The sequence below is a fragment of the Pleurodeles waltl genome, chromosome 9 (assembly GCF_031143425.1).
Source record: "Pleurodeles waltl isolate 20211129_DDA chromosome 9, aPleWal1.hap1.20221129, whole genome shotgun sequence".
NCBI lineage: Eukaryota > Metazoa > Chordata > Amphibia > Caudata > Salamandridae > Pleurodeles > Pleurodeles waltl.
In genome coordinates this window covers 572013347-572037286 of record NC_090448.1, presented here as the reverse complement: position 1 = coordinate 572037286, position 23940 = coordinate 572013347, and positions in this window count along the sequence as shown.

Here is a 23940-nt window from a genome sequence, read left to right as displayed (position 1 = left end):
ATGCGTGTAATGGTGTCCCCACACTCACAAAGTCTGGGAAAATTGCCCTGAACAATGTGGGGCACCTTGGCTAGTGCCAGGGTGCCCTCACACTAGGTAACTTTGCACCTAACCTTCACTAAGTGAGGGTTAGACATATAGGTGACTTATAAGTTACTTAAGTGCAGTGTAAAAATGGATGGGAAATAACGTGGACGTTATTTCACCCAGGCTGTAGTGGCAGTCCTGTGTAAGAATTGTCTGAGCTCCCTATGGGTGGCAAAAGAAATGCTGCAGCCCATAGGGGTCTCCTGCAACCCCAATACCCTGGGTACCTAGGTACCATATACTAGGGAATTATAAGGGTGTTGCAGTGTGCCAATCAGAATTGGTAAAATTATTCACTAACCTAAAGTGACAATTTTAAAAGCAGAGAGAGCATAAACACTGAGGTTCTGGTTAGCAGAGCCTCAATGATACAGATAGGCACCACACAGGGAACACATACAGGCCACAAACGTATAAGAACCGGGGTCCTGGCTAGCAGGATCCCAGTGACACAGGCAAAAACAAACATAAATACAGTAAAAATGGAGGTAACATGCCAGGCAAGATGGTACTTTCCTACACCACCCCCCTGTCCTTTTGGAGAACCCGACTTACCTGCTTGCAGGGGGTCCTCCGGCAGGAAACGGGACGTGGTGCTGCTGCCAACAGCAGTGTCTGCCAGCAAAACACTGCCAGGCCGCATCATTGAACATGATACAGTAGGCAGTGTTTTGCTGGCGTGGCGCTGCTGCTGGCAGCAGCACCACCTTACCACCGTCCGCCGCCATGACCGTTGATGGAATTCCACCAGCCTTCTGGCGGAATTCCATCTACGGTCATAATGCCATGGACGGTCGGTAGCCACGGTATGTTGGCAGCTATGGCAGTAGGCGGCATTTTCCGCCAAGGTCCTAATGAGGGCCTATGTCTTCCTCTGAGGCCACCTCTGGAGTCATGGGAACTCCCTATGAGAACATGACTTTCAAAGTACTAACAGGGCTTTGCTCAGAGAGAAGCTTGGAGGTAGTAAAGAACCCAAACAAGAATTTCCTTTTGAGTCTCTTTCTCCAGGATGACCAGGAACAGTCTGATAACCATGAGGAAGGAGGGGAGGAAGATTCTAACCCCTTACAGTCAGGGAATCATCCTGTAGATTCAGTAGAGGGCTCTTCACAAGATCTTCCACCTAGCAGACCTACTAGAGTAGCTGGCAGTGGGAGGGGTTCACACACAAGTAGGGCTCCCTCCACACCTATACGTCAGGTCACTAGAGTCAGCAAAGCTAGGGAAAGATCTACCTCTGCCAGTTCTCATGTCACCTCAGTTTCTGAGGGGTCCCACACTTCCAATCCAGGTGATCACTCACTAGACAGAGAGCTCAGAAAGCTGGGGTTGCAGGAGGCCAAGTTGAGGCTATAGATGCAACAGCTTGCCCTAGATAGGGAGGCCGTAGCTGTGAGAAAGGCAGGGGTTGAGTCTAGTTCCCATGGTGGCAGCAGCAGCAGTTTCAGAAGTTATGGTGTTAGGGAGAATACTTTTGATTCCAGGAACTTTGCACAAAATTGTTCTTCCTTACAAGAAGATGGGTGACATCTACAATAGGTTTCCTGCACTTGAGAGGGCCTGTAAATTACAGTGGGTCCTTCAGATGCAGTGGACTGCTATTTTGTGGTTGTCCTTTTCTTGCAAAGGAAGGAATAGACTTCTCACTGTCAGGGAGGAAGATTCAGGAAATTACAATGTTTTGAAGACAGCACTCTTGGATGGATTTGGCTTAACCACTGAACAATACAGGATAAAGTTCAGAAAGTCCAGAAACGAGTCTTCACAGGATTGGATAGATTTTGTGGACTGTTCAGTGAAGGCTTTGGGAGGTTGGTTAGATGGCAACAAAGTGTCTGACTAAGAGGGTCTTTATAATCTGATTTTGAGACAACATATTCTTAACAATTGTGTGTCTTACTTGTTGTCCCAGTACTTGGCAGACTCAGATCTGACTTCTCCCTAAGAATGGGAAAAAAGGCAACCAAATGGGTCAGAACAAGGGTGAGCAGAAAAGCTCATACAGGAGGTGACAAGGACACGAAGTAGGCTGGTAAGTCACTTGTCAATTGTGGGGACAAAGATAAAAAGAAAGCGTCTTTATCAGGCCCTCAAAAATCATCGCGGGTGAGCAAAAATCTTTTTCCATCCAACAGAATAAAAAGCCTTGGTGTTACATGTGTAAAAACAAAGGTCATTGGGCAAGTGATCACACTTGTCCCAAGAAAAACACCAAAGCTCCCACCACCACAACCCCCACTGCTTCCACTAGTGTCCATAATAATAGCAGTGGTGGTGGGAAAAACACTACAAATAACAGGTCCAAGGGTGTTGCAGGGCTCACTCTGGGTATTGTAGTGAGGGTTGGTTTAGTTAGGGAAACCACTGATGCTATTTTAGTCTCAGATGGTGGCATTGACCTTGCCACCCTTGTTGCTTGTCCCCTTAACATAGATAAGTACAAGCAACAACCCCTAATCAATAGAGTTCAGGTTGAGGCTTACAGGGACACAGGTGCCAGTGTCACTATGGTGATGGAAAAACTGGTAGCCCCTGAGCAACACATACTCGGTCATCAGTACCAAGTTACTGACACCCATTATAACACTGTTAGCCACCCCATGACTGTTGTGAATCTCAACTGGGGGGGTTAGGGTCCAAAGAAAGTTGTAGCATACACTAACCTGCCTCTAGAATGTCTACTAGGCAGTGATTTGGAGACTTCAGCTTGGGCTGAAATGGAATTGGAGGCTCATCCAGCAATGCGTGGCATTCCTGGGCACATCTTTGCTCTCACAACGGCTCAGGCCAAGAAGCAAAGAGGACAGGGAAACCTGGATCCTGGATCCTGGAACAGTGGACCAAGTGTTCCCCAAAACTAGGGGTAGAAAAGGTAAACCCTTATCCACTATCCCTCCCTCCACTGAAGATTCTTCTTTAGATAGGGAGGAGTCTACTCCCTGTGCAGAACCTACACCAGAGGAGCTCCAAGCTGATACAGCTGAGCTTTTGGATGCTGAAGTGCCTGCCAGGGAGGAGTTGAGTGTGGCACAGCAGACCTGTCCCACACTAGAGAGTTTGAGACAGCAAGCTGTCACACAAGAAACAGGAGATGTCAGTGACTCTCACAAAGTGTATTGGGAAAACAATCTCCTTTATACAGAGGCAAGGGACCCACAACCTGGTGCTGCCAGGACACTGGTCATTTCCTTACAGTACAGGGAGTTTCTTCTCACACTGGCACATGACATTCCCCTTGCTAGACATGTGGGGTAAAGCAAGATCTGAGACAGACTAGTCCCTCACTTTCACTGACCTCATATGTCTGAAGACACAAAATAGTTCTGTCACTCTTGTGTCACTTACCTGTGGTTGGGATGCCCTTTGAAAGGGGAGGGGTTGACATAGTTGGCCCCCTTGACCCTCCAACTGCTTCTGGCAATATGTTTATCTTGATGGGGGTGGACCATACCACTAGATAACCAGAAGCAATTCCTCTGAGGACCACTACAGCTCCTGCAGTGGGAAAGGCCCTCATGGGAATATTTCCCAGGGTGGGCTTACCAAAAAAGGTAGTATCAGACAGGGTAGTAACTTCATGTCTGCATACTTAAAAGCAATGTGGAAAGAGTGTTGTTTAACTTATAAATTCACTACACCTTACCATCCCCAGACAAATGGGTTGGTTGGGAGGTTTAATAAAACTCTCAAAGGTATGATCATGGGACTATCTGAAAAGCTTAGAAGGAAATGGATTGTCATATTTGTAGGAGGCTGGTCTGGTTTGTAGTGGGTACCTTGGGCACGTACACCTTATAACAGGTCCAGTTATCCCTTATTAGTGAAACATAGTAGTGTTCTAGCAGCTAAGGCTGTAGAGGTAGCTATAGCAGAGCAGCTTAGGCTAAACTAGGAGACATGCAAAGCTCATTCAATACCACTTATAGTTACACAGTACTTATACACAAGTAAAGACAATACTCAGTGTTACCAAAAATAAAGGTATTTATTTGGGTGCACAGTACCAAAAATATCTTAGAGGCAATACTCCTTCTGGAGGTAAGTATTATACACAATATATACACTAGACACCAAAATAAGGTAAGTAATTAGACATAGGATAGTGCAAACAATAGGAAATGCTATAGAATGCAATGGGATAAAATAGGTCTGAGGCAACGCAAACCATATACTAAGAAAGTGGAATGCGAATCACAAATTCCCCCCTAGACAAGTGTAGTATGTGCAGAATCACTGGGAGAGTTCAAATACAGTAAAGGAAAGTAAATTACTCCACCCCAGAGTCCAGAAAAGCAGGAGTAAAGTACTGAAAGTTTCCTTAGGAGACACTACACCTCGTGACTGGAATTAGTGCAGTAACCAACCAAGTCTGCAAACAACAACTGCTGGATTCCTGGACCTGAAGAGATGCAAAAGAAGGGGAGCAAGTCCAGAAGTCAAAAGAAATTCCAGGGGGTACAGGAACTCTTGGCAACCCAGAAGAAGGTGCGAAAAAAGAGTCCTTAGTTGGACAAAGACTACAGAAATGCACCCTAGGAAGATGCCAGCCGGTTCCTGCATGATGGAATGGATGTCTAACGACGTGAAGATGGATGAAGACTTGATTTTGTGTTGGAAGTCTCCAACAAGCCTTGGTTACGACAAAGTTGCATTTTGCGTCAAAATGGCACTGACTGGACCCAGGAGGGGACTGGGGGCATCAACTCTGTGTGAGGAGGAAGAGGGGGCTATCAGCATTTTAGAGAGCCCTTAGGATGCAAGACCGCACCCACGGGAGTCCCAGGACATGGGGACAAAGGAGGTGAAAAACACAGTTGGTGCAGAACTACAAAGAAGGGTCCCACGCCGTCGGAGGTCAACTCAGTGAGTTGAGCATCACAGGATAGAGTGCTGGTGACCTGGGCCATGCTGTGCATGAAGGAATTTTGCAAATAGTGCACAGAGGCCTTAGGAGGTGAAGATGACGCAATGTACAGGGCACTGTTGATATCAGGGAAGGCAAGGTCTCACCTCCTCCAAATTGCATCAGCAGGACCTCAGGACAGTCTGTGTCGATGGGGTCTACCCTCGATGTTCCAAGTAGGATGCTCGTCGCTGTGAGAGGAGTCCAAGAGAACCGGTAGTCAACTTAGAAGGTCCCTGCGTGAGCAAGGGAGTGACTCCGTCACCCCACAGGATATTTAGTTAGTCCTTCTGGGGCAGGGTGAAGACAGAGAGTCCTCAGAGCGTGCACACCGTGGAAACTGTTGCACTTGTTGGCTGGACCTGAAGTTGCAGAAGAAAAGTATCCCTTGTGGATACTTTGTTGCTGTTACAGCAGTTCCTGGATCAGGCTGCGGTTGGTCCGAGGTCAGAGGATGAAGTAGTAGTTGCAGAGGATTCCTGCTGGAAACCTGCAAGTAGAATGTGAAGAGAACCCACAGGAGAGACCCTAAATAGCCCTGAGATGGGGATTGGCTACCTCATTAGGTGAGGACCTATCAGGAGGGGTCTCTGAAGTCACCTGTTTGTCCTGGCCACTCAGAACCCTCCAGAGTGCCCCCACACCTTGCAAAGCAAGATGGTTGAAGCCTGGGACACACTGAAGGAGCTCTGGGCACCACCCCTAGGGTGGTGATGGACAGGGAAGTGGCCACTCCCCTTTCCCTTGTCCAGTTGTGCACCCGATCAGGGGACAAGGGGTCCCTGAACGGGTGTAGATTGGCTTATGCAAGGAGGGAACCATCTGTGCCCTTCAAAGCATTTCCAGAGGTTGGGGGAGGTTTCCCCTCCCTAGCCTGTGACACCTATTTCCAAATGGGGAGCGTGTAACACCCTGTTCTCAGAGGAAATGCTTTGTTCTGCCTTCCTAGGACGTAGCTGCTCAGACCCCAGGAGGGCAGAACCCTGCCTGTGAGGTGGCAGCAGCTGTAGCTGCAGTGCAGGCCTCAGAGAGCTGGTTTGGCAGTACTGGGTGTCCATAGTGGAGCCCCAATGATGTTTGGAATTGGCTCCCCAATATCAGATTTGGAATGGGGAGGACAATTCCATGACCTCAGACACCTTACATGGCCATATTCGGAGTTACCATTGTGAAGCTACATATAGGGATTGGCCTATATGTAGTGCAAATGTGTAATGACGTCCTCGTACTCAAAAAGTCCCAGGAAATGGCCCTGAACTATGTGGGTGCACTTTTGCCAGGGCAAGGGTGCCCTCACACTTAGGCCCTCATTACAACCACCATTCTGACGGCCGCCAACATTCCGTGACCGCGGCGGTAATCCGCCAATATTATGACCCAAACATAGAAATCCGCCACTATACAGACACCCACACAAGTCCACCAGAGCAAAGGTCAGTGATAAACTGGCGATAGCAAAACCCACACCGTTACGCCAACAGGAATAATCCTACAGTATCACGACCCACTAATCAATGCAGTGGTCTTTCAACCACAGTAAACCATTGGCGGTACACACCTCTGCGCTCAAAATACACGCACATTTACAAAACACCACCACATTGGACAATTCAAACTACACACACCTGACACACATACACACACCACAACCACACACCCACAACAATATAAAACACACACCCACATTACCCACAACCCTTTACGACCAAAATTAAAAAATTGCGAATAGAGAGAAACACAAGCCAGGAGCACCCACTCAATCTGAGCCACAGAACACCAGCTCCCCTACACCATCCACGCAACTAACAGCACACACCACAACACATCACCGCACACCTCACCCAACACATGCTCACACATGTCACTCACGCCACATCCGTTGCACCCCAAAGACACCCCAGGTTCTCAGAGGAGGAGCTAAGGGTCATGGTGGAGGAAATCATCCGGATAGAGCCACAGCTATTCGGATCCCAGGTGCAGCAGTCATCCATTGCAAGGAAGATGGAGCTATGGTGGATAACTGTGGACAGGTCAATGCCGTGGGACAGCATCCAAGAACAAGGAATGACATCAGGAAGAGGTGGAACGACCTACGGAGGAAGGTGTGTTCTGTGGTCTCAAGACACCAGATTGCAGTACAGAGGACTGGCGGTGGACCCCCACCTCCTCCCCCACAACGAACAACATGGGAGGAGCAAGTCTTGGCGATCATGCATCCTGAGGGCCGTGCAGGAGTAGCAGGAGGACTGGACTCTGGTAAGTCAAATCTTTAGTACTTTATACCCCCACCTACATACCATCACAAACTCCCACCCCCACCCCCACCACTCCACCAACTCACATATACCCCACTAGCACAACCCAACCATCCCAATACCAAGCCCTGCATGCAACAACAATGCATGGACACCCATCACAGACCTGCATAGACACCCATCACCACAGCATGCCCAATAGAGAGACTCACCGAGCCCACAACATCACCACTCACACAAGTCCAAGACGACAGGGAAATCACAGTCATAGAGGGAAACACAGCTATGCACAAGATGGCAGATACATTGACAATGCATTTTGAGCCCAACAGGACCCCTACCCAACGTCACCGGAGAGGAGGTGCCAGCCGCATCCAGCCCCCCCCCCCAGAAGAAGCCCACAGTGATGACAGCAGCTCTGCACGCCTGGATCACAATGACCAACCTGGCCCATCTGTGACCTCCGGACAGTCGGTTACCCTGCCACAGTCCCAAACCATCACTGAGCCTCCCCCCTCAGTAAACACCACCACAACACCCACCAAGTGGGCCCATGGCACTGTCCCCAGGACACGTCAATCAGCAGTGTGTCCACCACTACAGTGACCCCAGGCAAGCCCACAAACACAGGACGATCAGGGACCTGGGGTCAGTGGCAGTGGGCACACGGTTCAAGGGACAGAGGCACAGGACAACAGGTAAGCTGGGAGGACTGCTGTGCGACAGGGGTAGGACAGGCCCAGGGAACCCACTCTCCACGAGGAACTCTCAAACATCCTGGGAGCATACCACCATTTCCAGGAGACCATGGGCCAGGAACTGGCCAAGTTGCAGGAGACCCAGCGGCTGCAGGAGGGACAGTACCTGGGGATCAGGGAGGACCTAACAAAAATATACACCATCCTGGTCACCATTGCAGGGGTGCTGGTGACATGGGCAAGACCATGAGGGAGGCAGTGGCACAACAACGGGCGCCTGACACTAGCCAAACCGAGGAACAGCTTTCCTCCTCCGCCGGAGCTAGTGGACAGGATGCCCCGCCACAGGACCAACAGTCCACCAGCACCCCACCCCCTGCAGAAGGAGAACCCCCTCCCGCAAACGGTCCCTGCGATTCAGGCAGAAGACAGAGAATATTGCCAAGACCCCCGCCAGGAAATAAGATCCCCCCGATTGTCACCCTTCAGTCCCACCTTGTCACCCTGTCCACCTTGAACTGACATTGCTCCACTTCCTATGTCCCCTTGGACAATGCACCTGTGATACCAAAAGACTGGAATCTCACTGGCCATTCCTCCACCATCATCCCAGCCCCTTGCCCATACCCCTATACTTATTGGCACAAAAGTAAACACCTTTGAAACAAATACCATATTGGAATCAGTATCATGAATCGATAAATGTATTAGTACAACATTATCAAAGCATTACAATGTACATGTACAGTGAAATGTACTACAGGATGACCTTTGGTGGGCAGCGGTACATATATCAGGATCCAGAATGGGGCACATAGATCAGAGATTAGAGAATCCAAAGGGTACAGTCAGTGTCCATAGACAGAGGGTAAGAGGCTGCCATGTACAATGTCGAAAATATTACTGAAAAGTACATTTGAGTTGCAGTCTCATACCTGTGTGTCACTGGAAGTACTGCGGTTTATAATGTTTGTTCTGTTGTCCACATCTTCTTCATCTGCCTTCCCTTCCTCACTGTCCACAGGTACCACCGCTGCCACAAGACCATCTCCGGGCTCATCCTCCTGCAGAAAAGGCACCTGGTGTCTCAAGGCCAGGTTGTACAACATACAGCATGCCACCTGCCACACCTTCTTTGGGTGAGCAGTCCAGGGATCCACCTGTCAGATGGAGGCACCGGAACCTGGCCCTCAGGAGGCTGAAGGTTCTCTCAATAATCTAAAAACCTGGGATTCCTCACTGGGGTCAGTAGCCATGACAGGTTGGGGTAACCAGAGTCACTTGTAAATATTGAGGGACAACTGTTAGATACACACTAACCCTTAGGGACAACCTCACACCAGACACCTACTTATAGTGAGTGGGGACCTTGGGCTCACCTATTAGCCACACCCAGTACCTCTGGAGTTGGCCCATCACATAAGGGATGCTGCTATTCCTCAAGATATAGGTGTCATGCACAGAGCCAGGATATTTGGCATTCACATGGGAGATGTACTGGTCCGCCAAACACACCAGCTGCACATTCATTGAGTGATAGCTTTTCCTATTCCTGTAAACCTGTTCATTTCTCCGGGGGGAACAAATGCCACATGTGTACCATCAATGGCACCAATGATGTTGGGGATATGTTCCAGGGCATAGAAGTCGGCTTTCACTGTGGCCAAATCCTCCATCTGGGGGAATACAATGTAGCTACGCATGTGTTTCAGCAGGGCAGTCAACACTCTGGACAACACATTGGAGAACATTGGCTGAGACATTCCTGATGCCATGGCCACTGTAGTTTGAAATGAACCACTTGCCAGGAAATGCAGCACTGATAGAACCTGCACTAGAGGGGGAATACCTGTGGGCTGGCGGATAGCTGACATCAGGTCTGGCTCCAATTGGGCACACAGCTCTTGAATTGTGGCACAATCAAGTCTGTATGTGATGATAATGTTTCTGTCCTCCATTGTCGACAGGTCCACCAGGGGTCTGTACACCAGAGGATGCCGCCATCTCATCATCTGCCTCAGCCGTTTTAGCCTATGGAGCAGAACGGTGAGCAGAAGGTCATATTTCCACATGGAATGCACAACTGTTGCTGAAGTTAGGTCACAGAAGCAGTATGTGAAGTCGAGAGTCAGTTGATGGGCCAATGTCTACTGTGACGCAGTTAGGTGCCATGCCATGTGCCCCCCTGAAATGGCGGCTGTCTGTCCTCTGAGATAGGACAAGTGGAAATAAGGTAATTCCGCTGGCATTGTGCGCTGTTGCGGCAGGTGGTCGATGACCGCCGCGCAACTTCGCATTGGTTATCATTGGGCCCTATGGGTTCCAGGAGCCAATGACGATGAATGCCGGCGGTGACGGTACGCACCGCCACGGACCTGGCTGCCATTTCTAACTACTCACTCACTTGCTACCTGACCGTCAACAGGAGAGGACCTACACTGCAAGTGCTGCTGTGACCTGAGTCTGGAAGCGACAATGGCTACAGTGTCTGGGGAAAGGGCCCCTGCCTTCACTGTGGAGGAGTTGGAGAAACTGGTGGATGGGGTCCTACCCCAGTATACGTTACTCTACGGTCTTCCAGACAAATAGGTGAGTACACTGAAAGCATGATGTGTGGGCAATGCTTGTTTGGAGTGGTGTGGATGTAAGCCACATCTTGGGGGTTGCTGAGGCGTCCTGGCCTGAGTGCTGCATGAGAGGTGGTCAGTGTATGTGCGTCAGGGCATGGGTGGGAACTGGGGGGCAATGAGTATGCCAGTCCGGATCGGTGAGTAATCTCCTTTCCTCCTGTCTTTTCCCTCTAGGTCAGCGCCCACCAGAAAAAGGGTATTTGGCGTGCCGTAGCCAAGGAGGTGCGGACCCTGGGGGTCTATCACAGGAGGAGCACCCACTGCCGCAAGAGATGGGAGGACCTGCGCCGCTGGACGAAGAAAACGGCAGAGGCCCAGCTGGGGCTGGCCTCGCAACGTGGAAGGGGTGCCCGATGCACCATGACTCCCCTGATGTTATGCATCCTGGCGGTGGCCTATCCGGAATTGGATGGGCGCTTGAGGGCATCACAGCAGCCACAAGGGGGTTAGCACAGATTCTGAATCCTGACTTTGCACGCTTTAGGAGCAAGTTGGGTGGCGTATGTGGGCTGTGGATGACCCTAGGCCACGGCGATCATGGCAGGGTAGGTCCCTTGTGTGCAGGCTCTGACGCACACCAAACCCAATGGTATAAGTGGGCATATACTACTGGGCAGGGTCCTGTGGGTGTCAGGTGTGCAGATGCTGGCATTAGCCATTGTACCCCATGGGCTTTTGACTACTTTAGTGAATGGTTGGGCATGGCCTAGTGCATAGGGCAGCTCCCTGTGTGTTGTGTACGCCAATGGTAGTGTTGTTGCTGGCACTGACCAAGTGTATCCTCTGTCTCTCCTCTCCTTTTTGTTTTGTCACCCTGACCTTGTGTGCATGATCTGGAGGAGGAGCAGAGGCACCGGAGGGAGCTGCATCCTACATGACCCATGAGGGCAAATCCACTGAGGGTGAAGGCACCAGTGGGACGGAGGATGATGGGAGCACCATGACGGGGACAGGAGGGGATACCAGTGACAGCGACTCTTCCTCCAATGGAAGCTCCCTGGCGGTGGCGGACACCTCTGTGCCCACCCCAACAACAGGTGCAGCCGCCATCCCCTCTACCAGCACCACCCTCCCAGCAGCCCCTCGGCGGGTTTCCCTTGCCCGCTCACCGAGGAGGGTGGGCATCTCCTTTGCCCCAGGGACCTCAGGCCCTGCCCCAGTCTGCCCTGCTGCCCTCAGTGAGAAGGCTATTGACCTCCTGAGATCCCTCACTGTTGGGCAGTCAACCATTCTGAATGTCATCCAGGGTGTCGAGAGGCATTTGATACAAACAAATGCATACCTGGAGGTCATTCACTCTGGAGTGGCAGCCCAACAGAGAGCATTTCAGGTTCTGGCCACAGCACTGATGGCAGCCATTGTCCCTGTGTCTAGCCTCCCCCTCCAACTGCCTCTACCTAGTCCAAATCCACTCAACCCCAGCCTATCCCAAGAACACCTTTAGACCGGCATTCACCCAAATCAACACACAGAAGTGGCTCAAGCAAACACAAGCACCAGAGTTCATCCCACAGGCACTCACACAAGCACCATTCCCATGCAGACACACCAACATCAACTGGCTCCACTGAGTCCCCTTGTAGGAAAGTACCATCTTGCCTGGCATGTTAACCCATTTTTACTGTATGTATGTTTGTTTTTGCCTATTTGTCACTGGGATCCTGGTAGTGAAGACCCCAGTGCTCATAAAGTATGCCCTGTATATGTTCCCTGTGCGGTGCCTAACTGTATCACTGAGGCTCTGCTAACCAGAACCTCAGTGTTTATGCTCGCTCTGCTTTTAAAATTGTCACTGCAGGCTAGTGACTAATTTTACCAATTCTCATTGGCACACTGGAACACCCTTATAATTCCCTTGTATATGGTACCTAGGTACCCAGGGTATTTGGGTTCCAGGAGATCCCTATGGGCTGCAGCATTTCTTTTGCCACCCATAGGGAGCTCAGACAATTCTTACACAGGACTGCCACTGGAGCCTGAGTGAAATATCGTTCATGTTATTTCACAGCCATTTTCCACTTCAAATAAGTAACTTATAAGTCACCTATATGTCTAACCCTCACTTGGTGAAGGTTAGGTGCATAGTTACTTAGTATGTGGGCACCCTGAACCGGTGTAGACTGGCTTATGCAGAGATGGGCACCATCTGTGCCCAACAAAGCATTTCTAGAGGCTGGGGGAGGCTACTCCTCCCCAGCCCTTCACACCTATTTCCAAACGGAGAGGGTGTAACACCCTCTCTCAGAGGAAATCCTTTGTTCTGCCTTCCTGGGCCGGGGCTGCCCAGACCCCAGTAGGGTAGAATCCTGTCTGAGGGGTTGGCAGCAGCAGCAGTAGAAACCCCGGAAAGGCAGTTTGGCAGTACCCAGGTTCTGTGCTAGAGACCCGGAGGATCATGGAATTGTCACCCTAATACCAGAATGGTATTGGGGTGACAATTCCATGATCTTAGACATGTTACATGGCCATGTTCGGAGTTACCATTGTGACGCCATACATAGGTAGTGACCTATGTATAATGCACGTGTGTAATGGTGTCCCCGCACTCACAAAGTCCGGGCAAATTGCCCTGAACAATGTGGGTGCACCTTGGCTAGTGCCAGGGTGCCCACACAATAAGTAACTTGGCACCTAACCTTCACCAAGTGAGGGGTAGACATATAGGTGACTTATAAGTTACTTATGTGCAGTGAAAAATGGCTGTGAAATAACGTGGACGTTATTTCACTCAGGCTGCAGTGGCAGTCCTGTGTAAGCATTGTCTGAGCTCCCTATGGGTGGCAAAAGAAATTCTTCAGCCCATAGGGATCTCCTGGAACCCCAATACCCTGGGTACCTAAGTACCATATACAAGGGGATTATATGGGTGTACCAGTGTTCCAATGAAAATTTGTAAATTTAGTCACTAGCCTTCAGTGACAAATTTAGAAAGCTGAGAGAGCATAAACACTGAGGTTCTGGTTAGCAGAGCCTCAGTGATACAGTTAGGCACCACACAGGGAACACATACAGTATAGGCGACAAACATATGAGCACTGGGGTCCTGGCTAGCAGGATCCCAGTGACACATATCAAACACACTGACAATATAGGGTTTTCACTATGAGCAGTGGGCCCTGGCTAGTAGGATCCCAGTGAGACAGTAAAAACACCCTGACATAGACTCACAAACAGGCCAAAAGTGGGGGTAACAAGGCTAGAAAGAGGCTACCTTCCTACACATCCCCCACCCCCCACCAAACGAAGGACAATAGGACTAACCTTGGCCAGTTGAGCCTTTATTATCTAAGTAGTGATAAGTAGAGAGTAGCTATCCAATAGCTTGGTTACTCCCTTCATGATCCACTATATGGTTGCTTCCCTGTGGGGATGTAAATCACCCTGTTTGAAGTTTTTTAGCTAGCCAACAATGTGAAGTTATATTCTCAGAGTTCCTATTAGTATGTTTTAGTTTAGAGCAGTGGGAATTGTCCACTGGACCTATATCAAGGGATGAGAATGCCAGACAGGGATGCTGTCTCAGTAAAGCCAAAGCTGGGCAAAAACTTTGTCCATATGGCTGTAAGAGAGAACAGGGTTGCTGTATCTCGTGAGTTGGAGCAGGGCAGGGATGCTGTCCTATGAACTCCACACTAGGGTAGGGCTGCTGTCCTAAGTGTTGTGAGGCAGTGTAGGATTGCTACACTAAAGTTTCTCTGGGAGGGTTGGAGGGATGCTCCATGTTAACTAAAATGGTGCACTTTTTCTCACCAATATTATCCCACAAAGAGGTACTTCTACCTCAGGGAGTTCAGCTGTGCTAGCTGATGGTTCCCTTGGTACAGGTGGCACCCCTATAGAGGTTTCTCCAACCACAGGAATGGTATCCTGAATGGCAGGGTGGGTAGGGGATACTGTGATGCCCTTTTTACCTGTTGTTGGAGAAGAATCCTGAGTTTTCAGTCCTTTTCCTCCCCTTTGCTTTTTCATTTCAGCTGAAATGAGAGGAAGCAATTCGTCAGGGATACCCAGCATGGCTGCATGGGTATTAAACTCTACCTCAGCCCAACCTGAGGCCTCTGGGTCATTACCTAAGAGACAGTCTACAGGTAAGCTAGGTGATACTACCACCTGCTTAGGGCCAGAAACTCCACCCCAACTAAACTGAACTATAGCTAAGGGAAGAAACTTAGTGGAGTTATGGACATCAATAATCTTGTACTGTTGTCCAATGATGTGTTGTTCAGGAGACACTAGGTTTTCAGTCACCAAAGTGATACTGACACCTGTGTCCCTGTAGGCCTGAGCCTCAATACCATTTATTGAAACTGTCTGCCCGTACTTATACATTGTAAGGGGACAAGCAGCCAGTGTGGCAAGGCCAATGCCACCAGGTGTGACAAAAACTGTCTTGGAACTGACTACCCGAGTTTCCATGATGGACCCATAAGTGAACCCAACTTCACCCTTATTTTGACTGTTGCCAGCAGTCCCACCATTATTACCACTACTGCTAGGGGCACTAAAGTTTGATGTATTAGTGGTGGTAGGCTCAGTGGGTTTACCTGGACAGGACTTTTCCCCTGGCCTATGGCCTTCATTTTTACACGCAAAGCACCAAGGCCTTTTGATATGTGTGTGTTGTGAAGAAGAGGAAGAATTTGATTTATCCCCACCCCCTGATGAGTATTTAGGATTTGAAGAAGGATCTCAGGTTTTACCCTTATCCCCATGCTTATCCTGAGATTTCTCACCATCTTTCTTCTTGCCATCCTTGTCAACTCCTGTATGAACTCTTCTGTTCACTCTTGTTCTCACCCGTTTGTCTGCCTTCTTTCCCAGTTCTTGGGGAGAGGTCAGATCTGAGTCTACCAAGTACTGGTGTAACAAATCAGACACACAATTGTTAAGAATATGCTCTCCCAGAATAAGATTGTACAGGCCTTCATGGTCAGAAACGTTACTGCCATGCAACCACCCATTCAAGGCCTTCACTGAACAGTCCACAACATCTGTCCAGTCTTGAGAAGACTCTTTTCTGGTGTCTCTGAACTTAATCCTGTATTGTTCAGTGGTTAAGCCAAATCCATCCAAGAGTGCATCTTTCAAAACTTTGTAGTTATTGACATCACTTTCTCTGATAGCAAGGAGCCTACCCCTACCCTTTCCAATGAAGGATAGCCACAAAATAGCAGCCCACTGCCTTTGAGGGACCAACTGTACCATACAGGCCCTTTCAAGTGCAGCAAACCACTTATTAATGTCATCATCCTCCTTGTAAGGGGGACTATCTTGTGCAGATTCCTGGAATCTTGCTCTATAACAGGATTGCTATCAGACATACTGCTGCTGCCACCATGGGGAACTAACCCCAACCTCTGTCTTTCCCTTTCTATGTCTAGGGATTCCCTATCTAAGGCCAGCTGCTGCTGTTTAAGCTTCAGTCTGGTCTCTTCAACCCTCAACTTTTTTAGTTCCCTTTCTAACGAGTTATCCTCAGGGTTGGTGGGTTGGGAATGTTTAGACACAGAAGAAATGTGGGAAATTTCAGAGGGAGACCTGTCCCTAACTGTTTGGACCCTAGTAACCTGGCCTCTAGGGGTGAAAGATGCCCTACTGGTGTGGGACCCTCTAACACTATCAGTGTCACTAGGTGCTCTGCTAGGGGGCAGGACTTTGAAAGAACCCTCCCCAGCTTCCTCATGGAACTCCTCTGAGTGAGACTGGGAAGCTTCCCCATTTTCTAACCTCTCCTCTGATGGGCCAGACTGGTTCTGGTCATCTACAATGAGCATGTTAAAGAGAAACTCTTTTGTAGGATTCTTACCTATACTCAAACCTCTATCCAGGCAGAGACCCCTCAAACTTTTATAGTTTAAACTCTCATATGTTGCATTAACAGTTTTGGGAGTGGGCTCAACAACAGACATGATAGTATAGGTTTAAGGATAGTGAGGGAAAAAGTTTTAGAACTTTAGGAAGCACAAAAATCTTTTTTTCAAACTTTGGGAAAACTTTAAGAAGTTTTCAAAAACGTTTCAGAACTTTGTTAAAAGTTTTAGAATAGAAAAGTAAACTTTTTTTGGTTAAGTGTACATATTTTGAACTATTTGGTATAAGATTTTCTTATGAAAAGCACCAAATGACAAAGTGGTAAAGCAGTTGCAAGTACTTATCCCACCGCTGCACCACCAATGTAGGAGGCTGGCCTGGCTTATAGTGGGTACCTTGTGGTACTTACACCCTGTTCCAGGTCCAGTTATCCCTTATTAGTAGAATAGAGGTGTTTCTAGCAGCTTAGGCTGATAGAAGGTAGCTATGGCAAAGCAGCTTAGGCTGAACTAGGAGAAATGCAAAGCTCCTACTACACCACTTATATCATATAGCACAATATCTAAAAAAAAACACAATACTCAGAGTTACTAAAAATAAAAGTACTTCATTTTTATGACAATATGCCAAAAGTATCTCAGTGAGTACCCTCAGTAAGAAGGTAAGTAATATACATAAGTTATATGTACACAAACCCAAAATAGGTAAGTAATAATAAGAAAAGTAATTCAAACAGTGTAGAATTACAATAGGATGCAATAGATGAACATAGGTCTAGAGCAACATAAACCACATACTCCAAAAGTGGAATGCGAATCACGAATGGACTCCAGACCTATGGGAGCTTGTAGAGGGTCACTGGGACTGTAAGAAAACAGTCAGGGTGTCCAAGATACCCCACCCCAAGACCCTGAAAAGTAGGAGTAAAGTAACCCTACTACCCCAATAGGACACAATAGTCGTGATAGGGGGATTCTGCAAGAACCACAAACACCAGCAAAGCACTGAAGATGGATTCCTAGACCTGAGGACCTGCAAGGCAAGGATACCAAGTCCAAGAGTCGCAATAGTGTCCGGGGGGGGCAGGAGTCCAGGAAACCCCAGATGAAGGTGCAACCAGGCTGCCTCTGGATGGAAGAAGCCTAGGATTCTGCAACAACGAAGAGAGCTAGGAACTTCTCCTTTTGATGGAAGATGTCCCACAGTGTGCCGGAGAAAGCAGAGGTGTTTCCACACAGAAATACCACAAACAAGCCTTGCTAGCTGCAAGGGTTGTGGTAGAGGTTTTTGGGAGCTGCTAGGGACCAGGAAGGACCAGGATGTCGCCACTTGGAGGAGGAGACAGAGGGGGCGCTCCGCAACTCAGAGAGCCCCCACAGAAGCAGGCAGCTCCCGCAGAAGTACCAGAGCAGGCACTTAGAATATTTGTGAACCGGAGTCCACTCAGAGTCACAAATGAGGGCCCCACGATGTCGGAGTCCAACTCAGAGGGTTGAGCACTGCAGAACGGAGTGGTGGGGACCCAGGCTAAGATGTGCACAAAGGAATCCTTGGAGAAGTGCACAGAACTCGGAGCAGCTGAAAATCACGCAGTACACAGGTTTGCAGTCTAGCATGGGGTGGCAAGGACTTACCTGCACCAAACTTGGCCTGAAGGATCACTGGACTGTGAGGGTCACTTGGATATAGCTCCTGTGCTCCAGGGACCACGCTCGTCTGGATGAGAGGGGACCCAGAGGACCGGTGATGCAGTCTTTTGGTGCCTGCATTAGCAGGGGAATATTCAGTTGACCCACAGGATATTTCTTCTTGGCTTCCAGTGCAGAGTGAAGGCAGACAGCCCTCACAGCATGCACCACCAGAAAACAGTCCAGAAAGCCGGCAGGATGAGGCTCTACAATGTTGCTGGTAGTCTTCTTGCTACTTTGTTGCGGTTATGCAGGCGTCCTGGAGCAGTCGGCGTTTGATCCTTGGCAGAAGTCAAAGAGAGAAGTTGAGAGGAACTCTGGTGAGCTCTTGCATTCGTTATCTGGTGAAATGCCCAAAGGAGAGACCCTAAATAGCCCACAGAGGAGGATTGGCTACTGAGAAAGGTAAGCACCTATCAGGAGGGGTCTCTGACGTCACCTGTTAGCACTGGCCACTCAGAGCTGTCCATTGTGCCCTCACACTTCTGCATTCAAGATGCCAGATGTCTGGGACACACTGGAGGAGCTCTGGGCACCTTCCCTGGGAGGTGCTGGTCAGGAGAGTGGTCACTCCCCTTTCCTTTGTCCAGTTTCGTGCCAGAGCAGGGCTGGGGGGATCCCTGAACCAGTGTAGACTGGCTTATGCAGAGAGGGCACCACCTGTGCCTCCCCACGCCAAACAGCAAACCTGTGTACTGAGTGATTTGCAGCTGCTCCGGCTTCCGTGCACTTCTCCAAGGATTCCTTTGTGCACAGCCTAGCCTGGGTCCCAAGCACTCTGTCCTGCAGTGCTCAACCCGTTGAGTTGAACTCCGACGTCGTGGGACCCTCCTTTTGTGACTCTTCACAGATCTTCTAAGTGCCTGTTCCTGTACTTCTGTGGGTGCTGCCTGCTGCCTGCCAAGATGGTGGGAAATCTCAGGATAAGCATGGGGATAAAGGTAAAACTAAAGATCCTTCTTCAAATCCTAAACACTCTTCAGGGTGTGGGGATAAATCAACTTCTTCCCCTTCTTCACAATCCACACACATTAAAAAGCCTTGGTGCTATGTGTATACAAATAAAGGCCATAGGCCATGGGATAGGTCCTATCCAGGTAAACCCCCTGAGAATACCACCACTAATACATCAAACTCTAGTGCCCCTAGCAGTAGAGGTAATAGTGGTGGGACTGCTGGCAACAGTCAAAATAAGGGTGTAGTTGGGTTCACTTATGGGTCCATCATAGAAACTGGGGTAGTCAGTCCCAAGACAGTTTCTGTCACACCTGGTGGCATTGGCCTTGCCACACTGGCTGCTTGTCCCCTTACAATGGATAAGTACAGGCAGACAGTTTCAATAAATGGTGTTGAGGCTCAGGCCTACAGGGACACAGGTGCCAGTATCACTTTGGTGACTGAAAACCTAGGGCCATATTTATACTTTTTGACCAGCGCAGTTTTGCGTCAAAAATATTACCGCCAGCTAACGGCATTTTGGTGCGCCGTGCGGGCATCAAATTTATACTCAACATGGAGTAATTTATTTTGACGCACACCGCAGCGTCAAATCGTAAAGCAAAATGACGTTAACGCCACGGAAACGACTGTGGGTCGATTTACGACCTCGCAAACCAGAAATGCGCCGTTTTTTGATGCAATAGCGTAAAAAAAAAACGCGAACACTGCCATTTCACCAGAGGAGAGCCCAAATGGATGCCAGATGCCACTACAGACCCCAGGAAGATGATAACAGACCAGGAACCAGCCAGGAGGACCCACACAAGAACCAGGACACTTATAAGAATAAAAGAAAGTGTCTCTTCAGTGCAGAGGAACAGGAAATTCTGGTTAAAGAGGTGACGGAACATCAGCACCAACTGTTTGTCACCTCAAAATTGCCAATCAGTAGGAGAGAGGCTATATGCCAACAAATTGTCAACAAGATCAACAGTGTGGCAGAAGTACGCAGAACTGTCATCGAGTGCAAGAAACGCAGGCATGACTGCAAGCGCAGGACCAAGGAAAAGATGGCCAGGAACAGGAAGGAAGCACTGCAGACTGGAGGTGGGAGTCCAGCACACCAGGAGGCCCTGGACCACATGGAGGAGATGGTCGCAGCCGTCATCCCTGAGGAGATCGTCACAGGGATTCAAGGACAGGACAGTGCAGACTACCAGGAGACAACGCACACGCAGGGTAAGTCACATGGGGAATTGAAATGCACTAATGTCAACTGCAAGCGGGGGGGAATACCTACTACACATTGCATATAAGTCATCATATACATAGAGTGGCATGGGTAAAGGGGCACGGCATGGGGGCATGGCCTGCACAGACAGAAGCTGGGGCACACCATTACACTACACCAAAAACAGTCCCAAGGGGCCATGCTGCCATGCCAACGATGAAGGAAAGGGAAAGCCACTCCAGGAGGGAAGGGCACAACGTCAAACTGACATCCCGGCACACGTCAGCCACCATACCCCCCACATTAGCTAGGGCCCTGTTAACAACCTCTAGCCATACCGACAACTGGAATGTAACTGCGACAACAGTTGCCACTACCACCTCCGCTCTGTGTGCAGCTCAAGAAGCCAATGGCAGTGACCTCCCCATGGATCATTCACACCTAAATTAGAGGGTTGGGGATGACAACTTCAACAATCCCCTGAAAAAAGACAAAGGCCCCAGTACTGTCAAATGTGAATGCCCATAGTGGTTGCAAACATCAGCCAATGTAAACAACAATAGGAGCTACACAGCACTAAGGTCACACCCATGCAGAATATGTCAGGGTCCATCCTGTGCCTGGGTCACAATGTAACATCCCAAATGTCATACTGCTCAGACAAAAGCATTGAGGGGGGGACACATGTAACTGGTCACTGAAATACACCTGCACAGTCAGAGGCGGAAATAGGACACTGATACGATTATCAGGGCAATCCAATGTACCACACATTCCCAGCATCAGCTGTACACATTACCAATGCCAATATCCATATTGTGTCATAACATTGCTATGCATAGGATATGCTACATGTCAAATACATTTAAGAGGATGTGAAAGATCAGAGACCGAGGCAGGTCCAGATTGTTAAGTGTGCTGCCAGTGCCATCAGAACACCCACAGCCAGTGAAAGGGCTCACCATGAGAATGGATGTAGACGGAGGGTTGAGTAGGACAAGAAGGTGTCAATTCACTATTTGGCCAAAACCAACACCTAGAAGAGATAATGCCGACAAGTCTAATAACTTAATAACATACATGTGACATGCAGGTGAGCCATAGGCCTGGGAGAATGCCCATCTGAAAGACTCGAGCAATAAACACGAAACAAGATCACAATGTGAATTCATCACAAGGCAGGCATGTCACATCACTCATGCCACAACACAAACACACTAATTGTACCCTGTTTCATTGCAGAGGAAGATGGATCTCCTGCCGATATGCCTGTCCCAAATTACCCTGATGACATGGATGACGAGCTGATAAACATTCCCCATTAGACTATCCAAAAGGTCCTTGAAACCCTCCAGACCTCACCTTCAGTCACAAGGAGGATCACAGAACAAGCAGCCATTGCAGAGGATCCACCCACCACCCCAATTGTAAGACCTGCCAGCTCCAATACAGCTGAAGACTCAGACGACAAAGGCACCAGCTTTGAGAGACCTGTACTTGGGGTACAGCGGAAGCTGGCCAAGGAGGTGCGGGTGGGGAGGCAAACTATGGCAGCCAGCCTAGAGGGGGTGCGTTAGTTAATGATGTCATCTGCAGATCAGGCAGCAGCTATGCAAGCCCTAACATCTATCTTGCAGGAACAGCAAAAAACCCAGCTGTAATACAGTTCACCCAACACCTACAACAGCAATCCTGTCAACGCGTGCACGAATGCAACATTGAACCGCTCAGGGCCGACCTGGCTGCCTACCATTGTGATGTGGCTGCTATTCTCAAGAACCAGCTGATCCTCCTTGCTGCAGTACTGCCCTTAAGACCTTCACAGGTAGCAGCGACCAGGATGTCTGACTCCACGTCTTCTAACACTGAGGTGTGTGTTGCCCCTTCACAACCACCACTACCAAGAACAGAGGAGGCAACACACACATCAGAAGAAGAAGACATGGAACAGATCACCTTCACACAGAAAAGTACCCGGAAGCACTAGTCCCTGCCACATGGCCAACAATTACCAAGGTCCTGCGCTTTGTAACATGCCAGTCTTGCAACACCTCTATTTAATGACTGTTCCGCTTACCACTGTATATCTTGTCAGCCTGCCCAGTGATTGTCTCTCTCCTACTCATTGGCAAATCCTGTCCCTCTGCACTGTCTGAAACATCACCCCAGCATGTCAAAAGCATTTCCGTAACCCCTTGTACAGGATCACAATGTAAGAAGTCACTCTAAAGGACTCACAATCATGGATAATGTACAGATAGCACTACAGCACTTTTCAATAAATAGCACTTACACAACAAATCTGTCTCTGGGTAATGTGACATATCAACTGTGCATTAGATAACTGAAATGCGCCTACTGTCTGCTATTGGCCTTCAAAGGAGAAATGTACATGATATATGTCATTTAGAGTGTGTGTGTACGTGACCATTGTATGTTACGCATCACATTAGCTCTGGGATTTTCAGTGTACTAATCAGTGTATCAGCAATGCTCCATGAGGCAACACTCTTATTCTGATAGTTAGAGATGAAGGTATGCAAAACTTATTAGCCAGACCATGATATGGTGATTATTATAGGTGATTATTTAAATTAGTTCATTAAAGTGGTGATGGTGATTATATTTTTAAACAATTGTTCACGATATGTTGCCGCCTGCGTATACCAGCAGCCGTGTTCTGTAGTTCTCCCCTCATGTTGCAGGCCAGCATCCTCCTCTTCCTCCTCTTCAGGCATGTGTGGCTCTGGTTCCAGGAGGGGAATGTTCCTTTTGATGCAAATGTTGTGCAGAATAGCACATGTTAGGATGATCTTACAGACCATCTCCGGGGAATATAGGAGGCTACCACCAGTGATGTCGAGGCACCGGAACCTTGACTTGAGGATGCCAAAGGTCCTCTCGACTATGGTGCGTGTCCTCCTATGTGCGTCATTGTAGGCACGCTCTGCTGCAGTACTCGGGTTGCCAATAGGTGTCATTATCCATGGTTGGATGCCATACCCCGATAAGCTGCAAGAGAAAATGAATGGGATCATGTTGATGTAGCTAGCCCCATTGAAATCACCTTTCATGGCAGTAGTTGTCTTGTGTTGTCTGTGACTCTTTTGTGTTATTATGTTGCATCCTAGGCTTGTAGGATGTACCATCTGCATTGTGTTGTTTCCTTGGTTGAACGAGTGCTTGGCTGCTGACCGTTCGTCAGCAGTATGTTTTGGGATTTGCAGGACAGTGTGCCCTCCCTAGCATTGTGACTTGTGATACAGGTGTCCGTGTGTCTTCACTGGGGGTGAGATGATAGTTCCATACACAGATTCATTTTGACAGTGTTGTTAACACGTTCATAGTTCATATCAATGTACCCTGGACATCCCATACCTTTAGACTTAAGCAATGGATATATGTAAACATCATTGGGACACTTACAATTTGCAAGGTGACATTTAGGCAATCCACTCCACACGTTGTGATCTTTGACGTCTTAACATTAGACTGTACACTAATTTCCGATGTGTGACAGGTTCAATGGTGACCTAAGAAACATGGCTAGCGATGTCACAACCTCAGTGTGTTCCTGTTCACATGTTGCTGTTGTGTATGTGTTGTGTGTCCTAGAGGGTTGCTGTGCAGTGTGTATATAAGTAGGTTTTTGTACTTACCAACAAGTAGTCCATTGCCATATCGTCCATCCTGGA